Here is a 12,947-nt window from a genome sequence, read left to right on the forward strand (position 1 = left end):
ATGGAGATACCTCCAGAAGATCTTTTATTGTAGAGGATTGTTTTAGCAATTCTGGGTTTCTTGTTATTCCATACGAAGTTGAGAATTTTTCTTTCCAGGTCTGTAAAGAATTGTGTTGGCAATTTGACCAGGATTGCATTAAATCTGTAGATTGCTTTTGGTAAGATGGCCATTTTTATTATGTTAATCCTGCCAAGCCACAAGCATGGGAAATCTTTCCATCTTCTCATATCTTCTTCTAATTCTTTCTTTAGAGACTTGAATTTTTTTTCATACAAGTCTTTGACATGCTTGGTTAGAGTTACACCAAGGTACTTTATGTCCTTTGTGGCTATTGTGAAGGGTGTTGTTTCCCTAATTTCTTTCTCAGCCCTTTTGTCTTTGGTATACATGAGGGCTACTGATTTTTTGGATTTAATTTTGTATCAGGCCACTTTGCTGAAGGTGTTTATCAGCTGTAGGAGTTCCCAGGTAGAGTTTTTGGGGTCACTCATATATACTATCATATCATCTGCAAATAGTGATAATTTGACTTCTTCCTTTCCAATCTGTATCCCCTTGATCTCCTTCAACTGTCTTATTGCTCTAGCAAGGACTTCCAGAACTATGTTGAAGAGATATGGAGAGAGAGAGAGAGAGCAGCCTTGCCTTGTCCCTGATTTCAGTGGGATTGCTTTAAATTTATCTCTGTTCAGTTTGATGTTGGCTATAGGCTTGCTGTATATTGCCTTTACTATGTTTAGATATGTGCTTTGTATCCCTGATCTCTCCAAGACTTTAAACATGAATGGATGTTGGATTTTGTCAAATGCTTTTTCAGCATCTACGGAGATGATCATGTGTGTTTTTTTTTTTCTTTGAGTTTGTTAATATGGTGGATCACATTGATGGATTTCCGTATATTGAACCACCCCTGCATACCTGGAATGAAGCCTACTTGGCCATTGTGAATGATATTGTTGATGTGTTCTTGGATTCAGTTTGCAAGTATTTTGTTAAGTATTTTTTACATCAATGTTCATAAGGGAGATTGGCCTGAAATTCTCTTTCTTTGTTGAGTCTTTGTGAGGGTTAGGTACCAAGGTGACTGTGGCTTCATAGAATGAGTTTGGTAATGTTCCTTTTGTTTCTATTTTGTGGAATAGTTTGAAGAGAATTGGAGTTAGTTCTTCTTTGAAGGTCTGGTAGAATTCTGTGCTGAAACCTTCTGGTCCTGGGCTTTTTTTGGATGGGAGATTTTGATGACCATTTCTATTTCTTTGGGGGATATAGGGATATTTAATTGATTTACCTGGTCCTGATTTAGCTTTGGTAAGTCAAATCAATCAAGAAAATTGTCCATTTCATTTAGATTTTCAAATTTTATGGCATATAGACTTTTGAAGTAAATCCTAATGATTGTTTGGATTGTCTGTAGTTATGTCCCTGTTTTCATTTCTGATTTTGTTGATTTGGATGGTGTGTCTGCCTTTTAGTTAGTTTGGCTAAGGGTTTGTCTGTGTTGTTGATTTTCTCAAAGAACCAGCTCTTGGTTTCATTGATTCTTTGAATTGTTTTATTTGTTTCTAATTTATTGATTTTAGCCCTGAGTTTGATTAATTCCAGTCATCTACTCCTTTTTAATGTGCCTGTTTCTTTTTGTTTCCCCCCCCCCCCCAGTGTTTTTATGAGAGCCATTGAGTTACTTGTATTAGATGTTACAAATTTCTTCTTGAAGGCACTTAGTGATAGGAACTTTCTTAGCACTGCTTTCTTTGTGTCCTACCAGTTTGGGTCTTTTGTGTCTTCATTTTCATTGAATTCTAGGAAGAGTTTAATTTCTTTCTTCATTTCTTCCATGTCCCAGTTGTCATTTAGTATCAAGTTGTTCAGTTTCCATGCGTTTATAGTCTTTTTTCTATTTCTGTTGTTGTTGAGGTCCAGCTTTAGTCCATGGTGATCAGATAGGATACAAGGGATTACTTCAATCTTCTTGTATCTGTTGAGGCTTGCTTTCTTACCAACTATACTGTCTACTTTGGAGAAGGTTCCTTGAGGTGCTGAGAAGAAGGTACATTCTTTTGTGTTTGGGTGTAAAGTTCTGTAAATGTCTGTTAGGTCCATTTGATTCATGACTTCTGTTCGAGACATTGTTTTTTTTTTTTTCTTTTTTTTTTTTTTGTTTAATTTCTCTTTTGTTGAACTGTCCTTTGTTGGGAGTAGTGTGTTGTAGTCTCCCATTATTAATGTGTGGGGATCTATATGTGGTTTTAATTTTATCAATGTTTCTTTTACAAATGTGGGTACCCTTGTATTTGGGGCATAATTGTTCAGGATTGTGATGTCTTCCTGGTAGAATTTTCCCTTGATTAGTATGAATTATCTTTCCCCATCTCTTTTGATTAATTTTAGTTGAAAGTCTATTTTATCAGATATTAAATTGGCTACTCCTGTTTTCTTCTTGGGTCCATTTGCTTGGAAAGCCGTCTCCCAACCCTTTATCCTCAGGTAATGTCTATCTTTGTGACTTAGGTGTATTTCTTGTATGTAACAGATTGCTGGGTCTTGTTTACCCATCCATTTTGTTAGTCTGTGCCTTTTTATTGGAGAGTTGAGTCCATTGGTGTTGAGAGAGCTTAATGACCAGTGGCTTTTAGATCCTTTGATTTTGATGTTGGCTGTGGTAATAAGTTTGTGTGCTTGTTTTTTGTTTGTTTGTTTGTTTTGTTTTACTGTAGTGAGGTTAATAATTTCCTGTGTTTCCTTGAAAGTAGCTAGTTTTCATGGGTTGTATTTTCCCTTTTAGTGTCTTCTGTAATGCTAAATTTGTGTGTAGGTATTGTTGAAATTTGTTTTTGTCATTGAATATCTTGTTTTCTCCGTCTATGAGGACTGAGAATTTTATTGGGTATAGTAGCCTGGGCTGACATCTTTGTTCTCTTAAGGTCTGTATGATGCCATATTGCTCTGTCTTTTGTTGGTTGAGCTTTTACGCTGTCCTCTACCCATAGGGCTATCTTAGGTGTTTGGAGTTAGTTTCTGGTGGTTCCTGGGATCCTGTGGTGGAAAGCATCCCCTTGGCAGGAAGATGGTTTTTTTTTTTTCCTGAAGGAAGCTTCCTCAGCTTTTTGGGTATGGTCACTTTATGGCCGGTGTTTTTCAGGAGTTGCCACAGCTCACCTCAGGCATAGAGATCTGAGTGGTAACTGTGGTACTTGTTAGTCGGGAAGTCCTGAAGACAGCTGCCCTGTTTCTGGTTTTCTTTCTGTAAATTTAGTGATCTGCTCCTGTAACTTGTGTGTCCCTTGGTTTGGTCAGTTTTGTTAGGCATAACTGGTTTGCCCCTTGGAGTAGTATCTGGGGGTTGATCTCAGGGATTCCGGGCTTTTGTAGGTCTGATGTTGGGGCTCTGTGCCCCAGTACCCAAGCAGTAATCTGTGGCAGGAGAGTACCGCTCTCCTGGTAACAGCAGGCCAGCTTGTGCCCAGCAGGTCCCTGGGTTGTGCCAGTTTGCGTGACCTTTTCCAGCTATATACTGGGTAGCCTAAGTCCATCCTCTTTCCTTCGTTCCCTGTGAGGATTTCTCAGGACAGTGACTCCGAGTCTCTGGTGCCCTGGGGCACACAGTTCTGTCTGTGAGGAATAGTTGGTACATTGCAGGTCTCTGGGTTGGCAAAGTGCCTGCCCGCTAGTCTGTACGACCTTTTCCAGGGGTATGCTGGATGACCTAAATCGGGTCTCTGTTTCCTTCCTTCCATGTGGGGTTTACTTCTGACAGGGACTCTCAGTCTCTGTTGCACTGGGGCACATAGCTCCCTCTGTGCCGGCGAGCTGGGTGTGCAGCAACTCTCTGTGCTTGAGGTTTGAGCCCAGTTCAGTGATGGCAGCTTGTACCTGCCAGTTTGCAAGACCTTCCCCAGGCAAAGCCTGGGTGACCCAAGTCAGCACCGTTTCCTTCCTTCCCTGTGGGGTCCTCTCCAGACAGGGATTCCCAGTCTCTGTTGCACTGGGGCGCACAGCTCCGTCTGTGCTGGAGAGCTGGGTATGCAGCAACTCTTAGTGCTTGTGGCTCATACCAGCAGGTCAGCGAGACCTTTTCCCGGTAAAGACTGGGTGACCTGTGGCCAGTCTCTCAGCCTTCCTTCCCCATGGGTTTCTTTCGTGACTGGGACTCCTAGTCTCTGGTGTTTTTGTGCTCACTGTTCAGCCTGGGAAGGTGATCGGGACAAGAAGACCTGTGGCTCTGGTCCAGAGGCTTAGTGCCTGCATGACCCGGGATCTCTTCCGGGTTCTGGCTGGGTGACCTGAGAGTGGACCAGACTGATTCCCATGCTGTAGGGGTTTCCTCTCACCTGGGAAACACAATTACTGTTTTTTAGGGTCCAGAGTTAAGTCTCTTGGTCACTGTACGGAAAATGTTGTCCTGCTCCTCAGATGCAGTGTTCTCTTGGTGCCGCCATCTTGTCCCCACCCCAACCCTGCCCCGTGAAGAACTTCTTGATTATGTGTGAGAGCTTATGTTGTTCACTTTCCCTTTTCCATGTTATGATTTTTTTTTTCTGGTTTGAACTTGTACAGGTTCTGTGCATGCGTTTACAGTCCATGAATTCACATATGCAGTCCTGTTGTATTCAGAAGGCACTCTTAATTTGAATTTATCCACCACCTTTGGCTCTTCCAGTTTTTCTATGCCCTCTTCTGCCTTGATACTGTGACTTGAGGGAAGGAATTTGATGATGAAATCAAGTTCCATGGCTAGATTTATGACTATTTGATTGGATCTATAGTCATCTGAGAGAAAGGAATTCTTTTATAGAGAAAACATGTAACATAAGAAATATTTCTATAAAAAAAGAAAAGAAAATGCCTTTATAAGATCAAGCTATAGGCAAACCTACAGAACATTTTTCATTAGTAGTTGATAGTGTCCTTAAATAGTATCCTTTTCCCTAAAGCACACCTCTTCATGATGCTTTACTAGTTTACTGACTACTGTGAATACTTAAATTTAAATATGTATATCTACGGATTTGAATCTAACACCAATATATGAATGAAAATATACTCCAAATTGATCTAAAACCTCAATATAAGACCCTATAGATTGAATCTAATTGAAGAGAAAGTAAGAAATAGGTGTGTGATATTTTAGGTACAGGTACAGACTTTCGGAATAGAAACCGAAAGTCGGCATTAAAACTAAAGCTTTACAAATGATGCCAAATGAAAATATAAAACTCTTTACAGTAAAGAAAAACATCATTCAAGTAAGAAGTGGCCTACAGAATAGGGAAAATAGTTACCTATCTGGTAGAAAGTTATTGCTAAGAATATACAAAGAAATCACAAAACTAAACCCCAAAATATTTTGAGTGAAATCATGTCACTTGTGGCTGTGACTCTCCTCACATGAGCAACTGACTAACTGAACTCTCAGTGCCAAGCATGGAAATCTTGCTCATGAGTTTTTAGTTAGGGGAGTTAAAGAGATTACAAAAATAATACAAGCTATTCTCATTTCCTTTTATTGCCTCCTAGAGCTTGAAAGTAATAACCTATTGTTGATGACATCACACATTTCAGACAAAATAATTGGAGGATCCAGCTGGAACTAACTTAGTCAACTTTTTCTGAGGACTAGCTCTCATAGTATCCAAAGACACTGTGAAATGTGGCAAATGAAAACAGCAAAAAATGTTATCATAATTGTCAGGAACTAAAAACATTATTTATCATCGATGATAATACACACATATACAAACACTATGGAAATCAAATTGGAAATTCCTCCAAAAGTAATACTACTAACTTAATAGGTTCTCAAAGGAATCTGTATCTTACTACAGAGGTACTTGTTCAGCTGTGTTATTTGCTGTACTATTAGACAGGAAATGAAAATAGTCTAGATATCAACTGATGAATGGATAATGAAAATGTGGTAAATATATATAAAGCAACATTATTCAACTGTTGAAATTTGAAATTTTTGAGCAATGTATGGAGTTGGAAATAACCACTCTGAGCTAACCCTGTCTCAGAAAGGTAAGAACATTTTTAGATTAGGCACACACCCTGCTTCAGAAACCTGTATCTGACTTTGTGCTTTCCATTGTCGTACTTGTTTTTACATTCAGTCTTTAACAAATTGAAGTGAGAAGTATGTGTCTTGTGACTTTAAACTTCTCTTTGCAATTAAAGCTGACATTTTCCACCCACTAGTATTACCCTAACAAGACTTCAAAGCAAGGAATTTAATCTGTGCTGATACAAGTTGAGGGAAAGTCAATACAGATAAATGGAAGTGAGAGAAAGTTTAAGTTAAAGTGTAGTGTCAGCTTCAGTTTTGTTTCTTAGTAGATAATATAGAGATCTGTGCCAATAATAAAATGAAATTCATCCGAATTTCAGGGAATAGGCATATCGAGGTTATATTTTAAGTCCTTCTAGGTATTTGATTATGCTCTATATTCATACACATTTATTGATTCCCCTCACACATGTTGAAAACTTATTTGTCTTTCTTTCACTGAGAATCAATATATACTCCAAAAGTTTATACAGTGCTAAGACAGAAGTCTGCCTAAAGGCAAAGTTTTCTTTCTCTAGGCAATTCTAAATGCCTTGTGCGTCAAATGGTAGACCCTTAAAGAAAAACAAAACAAAATAATAGCAGATTACTAGTGAAGAATTTTATCAAGATCTAAATAAATTTATTTCTGACTGAATTGTTTTAAGTAATGTACTTTCAGCTGCCCATTGATTTATGGTGGTGGTTTGGTGTGGTGTGGTGTGTGGGTGTGTGCTGTCTGTGTCTATATCTGTTTCTCTGTGTAAACTGTTCAGTTCAAATTTTCTAATAGTTTTCTAACTGGAAGAATTACCTGGCTAATCCTTCCTAAAAACATAAATGTCTGGAATTTAAACAGTGAATAGAAAGCACACATGTTTTCAAAGGATGCTTTGGATATGATTAAGTCATGAGTTAGAAAACTGGAAATAATGGTCACACAAAGTTTACACTAACTCAGTAATTCTGGTTTCTTGTCTTGGGAAATCATAGAATGATTTTATATACCATAAGGAGGGTATATTTTTGTAAAGGAATTTATTATAGGTTCATTTATGAAAAATTAAAGAAAAGAAAAGAAAAGGAGGGAGGGAAGAAAAAGCTAGCTCCTGTATATTAAGAGCATGTTGCAGAGATGGGGTACAACAGAGAAGGTCCTAGCTGGTTCTTAATATAGTATTTTGAATAGAGGTATGGGGGCAGGACAATCATTCTGCATTCAGTTATTCAGCTTATATACCAGGTGCTCAGGTGTCTCAGTAAATCACCTTGAATTATAAAAACGTACCACTATAGAAAATTAATATAGATAGATAGATAGATAGATAGATAGATAGATAGATAGATAATAAACCTCTCGTAGATATCATAGGCTATCAAAATAAAAAAAAATCAGTGCCATGTATGGGCTAACTCTATGGGCTAACTCGTTTCTAGTTTTTCAATGGTTTCTTATAGATCCCTCAAACACTACAGGTTATTTCCATTGCTCTTGGTTTCCCTCTAGGTCAGAGCTTATTGCCAAAGCCACAATACATTCTTTATTCATGCCACATGGAGAAATCAGGCTATACTGACATGGAAGCGTTATCCCTGCTAGCTAACATTCAAGATGCTGGAAGGTTTTATGCCCATCACCAGGGGGAAAAGAACAGTCAAAATTCTTACTCAGATATGAATTTTGTGGACAGCAACTACGGTAGGTCTAGCAAAATATGCTCATAGTTACAATAATGGAATGGATATTATTAGAGCAAACACATTCTGATTAGATTTAAGGTCCATTCCAAAATATAAAACATGCATGGTAATATTACCTGAAATAAAATTATGGTAGCATGATAGGTTCCCCTTAGGGTAGAATCTAATACTCTTATTCTGTTTAATGGATGTATCAATTATTTGGATCTGAGTCCTAATCTTTTTACACATAGTTCAGTAGTTCTATCATTCTTTTTGTAGTGGATTTCGATTAATACAGAAATAAACAGTTTATCATTATGCACACAATTTGAAATTGTCTAGTACTTAGTTCTAAATGGAATGTCTATATCAAAGTCCTCCCTCAAGGCTCAGAGATCATCATGAAATACCTAAATAAAGACTGTAAGAGCCAAAGGTAGTGTACAATGAAATAATATTTTCAGTCTTGGCAGGTTTGTTTCACAGACAAAAATTATAGCAATTATCAGTGCATTCAGAAGATCTGTACAAGATCAATCCAGCCAAAACCCAAGAATGAGTAGATGAGATCATCATTAAATCCCATCTCTAGCGGAGGAGCTATTGGCAATTGATGGCTGCTTGGAGAAGAAGTAGTTTTTTTTTGTTTTGTTTTGTTTTGTTTTGTTTTTTGTTTTGTTTTTGTTTGTTTGTTTGTTTGTTTGTTTGTTTTAAATATAATACCTGGAGACGGGAAGATGGCTGCGCTGGGAGGACACTGTATCTGCGGAACGGGACAGGGGTGTTGGCACAGTGACCAGGAGACTGAACCCAGGGACCTAAAACACCAGCGTTCGTGATTGCCAGAAGAGAGGAAAGCCTACGGTGTGGAAATCAATTGGGACCCACCTCAGGTCACCCAGTCAATACCTGGTAAAGGTCCTGCGGACCGGCGGGTGCACCCGCCACCCGAGATTGGTGCACACAGCCTCCTGCGGCCCCAGCCGCCATCCAGGACCTGGACACACAGCCTCTGCCCCAGAGTGAGGTGCCAAGCATCCAACCCAGAGCAGAGCCCTTAGTTACCAGCCCAGAGAGGCGTGCACAGCCTCTGGCCCAGAAGGGACACACACTGCCAACCCAGGCCAGAGCATAGAACCTCTGGGCCAAAACGGCGCTCGCAGCCACCATTCCAGACCCAGGTGCACAGCATCCAGACCAGAACGGCGCCCGCAGTCACCATTCCAGACAGAGACACAGAGCTTCCGGCCCAGAGTGAGGCGCCCAACCTCCAGACCAGAGTGGAGCCTTCAGTTGCCAGCCTAGAGAAAAGTGTGCAGCTCCTGATCCAAAGCGGCACCCCCAGCCACCATCCCAGACCAGGGTGCACAGCGTCTGGATATTTGCAGTACCCGCAGCCGCCATCCCAGACAAGGGGCACACAGCTTCCGGTCCAGAGTGAGGCACCCAGCCTCCAGACCAGAGTGGAGCCCTCAGTTGCCAAAATAGACTTGAGTGCACAGCCTCCAGACCAGAGAGGTGCCCCAAAGCACCAACTCAACCTAGGTGCACATTCTCCAGGCCCAGAGCACAGCACTTAGCCTCTGGCCCAGAGACTTGCTGGGCGCTCCTCTCACTTTCCCAGACAGAACTGTGTGCCCCAGGATAACAGACTGAGTTTCCCTGTTGGGAGAAAACCCCACAGCTAGGGAATCAACAGGTTCTTCAAGAGGGCTGTACCTGGAAAACTGTACCAACACCAGCAGCTCACTAAATTCAGAACGAGAAACCCAGCAGCAAGACAGCTGTCTTGAGAACTTCTATGGGTGAGAGGAGAGCCCCTCCCCCCACCTAAAAAACACCACAGCTACTACTCAGGTCTATACACCCGAGGTGAGCAGTGGCAATTGCCTGAGAAACACTGGCCATACAGTGATCATACCCAAAAAGCAGAGGAGGCCTCCTTCAGGAAAAATCATCTTCCCCCCAAGGGGATTCTCCCTACCTCAGGACTCTAGGAAGCACAGAAACTAACAGCCAACACCTAAAACAGCCCAATGTCAGCCCAGGCTACTATACCCCTCAAAACTCTCAGTCCTCATAGATGGAGAAAACAAGATATTCAATGACAAAAACACATTTCAACAATACCTACACACAAATCCAGCGTTACAGAAGACCCTAGAAGGGAAAATAAAACCCAAGAAAATTAGCTTCTGTCAAGAAAACACAGGAAATAATTACCCTTACTACAGTAAAACAAAAAGCAACCAAGCACACAACCTTATGACCACAGCCAACATCAAAATCAAAGGATCTAACAGCCACTGGTCATTAATCTGTCTCAACATCAATGGACTCACCTCTCCAATAAAAAGGCACAAATTAACAGAATGGATACGTAAACAAAACCCAGCAATCTGTTGCATACAAGAAACACACCTAAGGCACAAAAATAGACATTCCCAGAGGGTAAAGGGTTGGAAGAAAACTTTCCAAGCAAATGGACCCAAGAAGCAAACAGTAGCCATTCTAATATCTGATAAAATAGACTTTCAACCAAAATTAATCATAAGTGATGGGGAAGGACACTTCATATTCATCAAGGGAAATTCCATCAGGAAGACATCACAATCCTGAACATCTATGCTCCAAATACAAGAGGACCCACATTTGTAAAAACATTGATAAAACTTAAACTACATATAGATCCCCATACATTAATAGTGGGAGATTTCAACACCCCACATTCAACAAAGGACAGGTCAACAAAACAGAAATTAAACAGAGAAACAATGTTTCTAACAGAGGTCATGAATCAAATGGACCTAACAGATATTTATAGAACCTTACACCCAAACACAAAAGAATTTATCTTCTTCTCAGCACCTCATGGAACCTTCTCCAAAATAGACCATATAATAGTCACAAAGGAAGCCTCAACAGATACAAGAAGATTGAAATAATCCCTTCTACCTTGTCTGATCACTATGAAATAAAGCTGGACCTCAACGACAACAGAAATAGCAAAAAGCCTACACACACATGGAAACTAAACAACTTGTTTTGAAATGACAGCTGGGTCAGAGAAGAAATAAAGAAATTAAAGTCTTCCTAGAACTCAATGAAAATGAAGACACAACATACCTAAACTAAGAGGAAAGTTCATAGTACTAAGTGCCTTCAAGAAGAAATTTGAGACAGCTCATTCAAGCAACATAATGGCTCACTTAAAAACCCTAGAAAAAGAAGAAGCAGACACACCAAAAAGGAGTAGACGACTGGAATTAATCAAACTCAAGGCTGAAATGAATCAATTAGAAACAAATAAAACAATTCAAAGAATCAATGAAACCAAGAGCTTGTTCTTTGAGAAGATCAACAAGATCGACAAACCCTTAGCCAAGCTAACTAAAAGGCAGAGAGACACCACCCAAATTAAGAAAATCAAAAAGGAAAAGGGAGACATAACTACAGACACTGAGGAAATCCAAACAATCATCAGGACTTACTTCAAAAGTCTATCTGCCACAAAATTTGAAAATCTAAATGAAATGGACAATTTTCTGGATAAATTTGATTTACCAAACCTGAATTAGGACCAGGTAAATCAACTAAATAGTCCTCTATCCCCCAATCTCCCCAATCAGGCCAATCTCCCTTATGAATATTGATGCAAAAATACTCAAAAAAAATACTTGCAAACCGAATCCAAGAACACATCAATGATATCATTCACCATGACCAAGTAGGCTTCATTCCAGGTATGCAGAGGTGGTTCAATATATGGAAATCCATCAATGTGATCCACCATATTAACAAACTCAAAGAAAAAAAAAAAACACATGATCATCTCCGTAGATGCTGAAAAAGCATTTGACAAAATCCAACATCCATTCATGTTTAAAGTCTTGGAGAGATCAGGGATACAAAGCACAAATCTAAACATAATAAAGGCAATATACAGCAAGCCTATAGCCAACATCAAACTCAATGGAGAGAAACTTAAATCAATCCCACTGAAATCAGGGACAAGACAAGGCTGCCCACTCTCTCCATATCTCTTCAACATAGTTCTGGAAGTCCTTGCTAGAGCAATAAGACAGTTGAAGGAGATCAAGGGGATACAGATTGGAAAGGAAGAAGTCAAATTATCATTATTTGCAGATGATATGATAGTATATATGAGTGACCCCAAAAACTCTACCAGGGAACTCCTACAGCTGATAAACACCTTCAGCAAAGTGGCCTGATACAAAATTAAATCCAAAAACTCAGTAGCCCTCATGTATACCAAAGACAAAAGGGCTGAGAAAGAAATTAGGGAAACAACACCCTTCACAATAGCCACAAAGGACATAAAGTACCTTGGTGTAACCCTAACCAAGCAAGTCAAAGACTTGTATGAAAAAAAATTCAAGTCTCTGAAGAAAGAATTAGAAGAAGATATGAGAAGATGGAAAGATTTCCCATGCTTGTGGCTTGGCAGGATTAACATAATAAAAATGGCCATTTTACCAAAAGCAATCTACAGATTTAATGCAATCTCAGTCAAATTGCCAACACAATTCTTTACAGACCTGGAAAGAAAAATTCTCAACTTCGTATGGAATAACAAGAAACCCAGAATTGCTAAAACAATCCTCTACAATAAAAGATCTTCTGGAGGTATCTCCATTCGTGATCTTAAGCTGTACTATACAGCAACAGTTATAAAACTGCATGGTACTGGCATAGAAATAGAATGGTGGATCGATGGATTCGAACAGAAGACCCAGAAATAAACCCACACACTTATGGACACCTGATTTTTGACAAAGATGCCAAAACCATACAATGTAAAAAAGATAGCATCTTCAATAAATGGTGCTGTTCCAACTGGATGTCTACATGTAGAAAAAATGAAAATAGATCCATACTTATCACCCTACACAAAACTAAAGTCCAAGTGGATCAAAGACCTCAACATAAAACCAGACACATTAAATTAGCTACAGAAAAAATTGGGGAATACCTTGAACTCATTGGCACAGGGGACAATTTCCTGAAGAGAACACCAACAACACAGGCTCTAAGATCAACAATCAATAAATGGGATCTCATGAAACTGAAAAGCTTCTGTAAAGCAAAGGACACCTTCATCAAAAGAAAATGACTGCCTACAGATTGGGAAAGAATCTTCACCAACCCTTTATCTGACAGAGGGCTAATATCCAGCATATATAAAGAACTAAAGAAC

This window comes from Psammomys obesus, unplaced genomic scaffold (genome assembly GCF_907164565.1).
Source record: "Psammomys obesus unplaced genomic scaffold, mPsaObe1.curated_primary_1811, whole genome shotgun sequence".
Taxonomy (NCBI): Eukaryota; Metazoa; Chordata; class Mammalia; order Rodentia; family Muridae; genus Psammomys; species Psammomys obesus.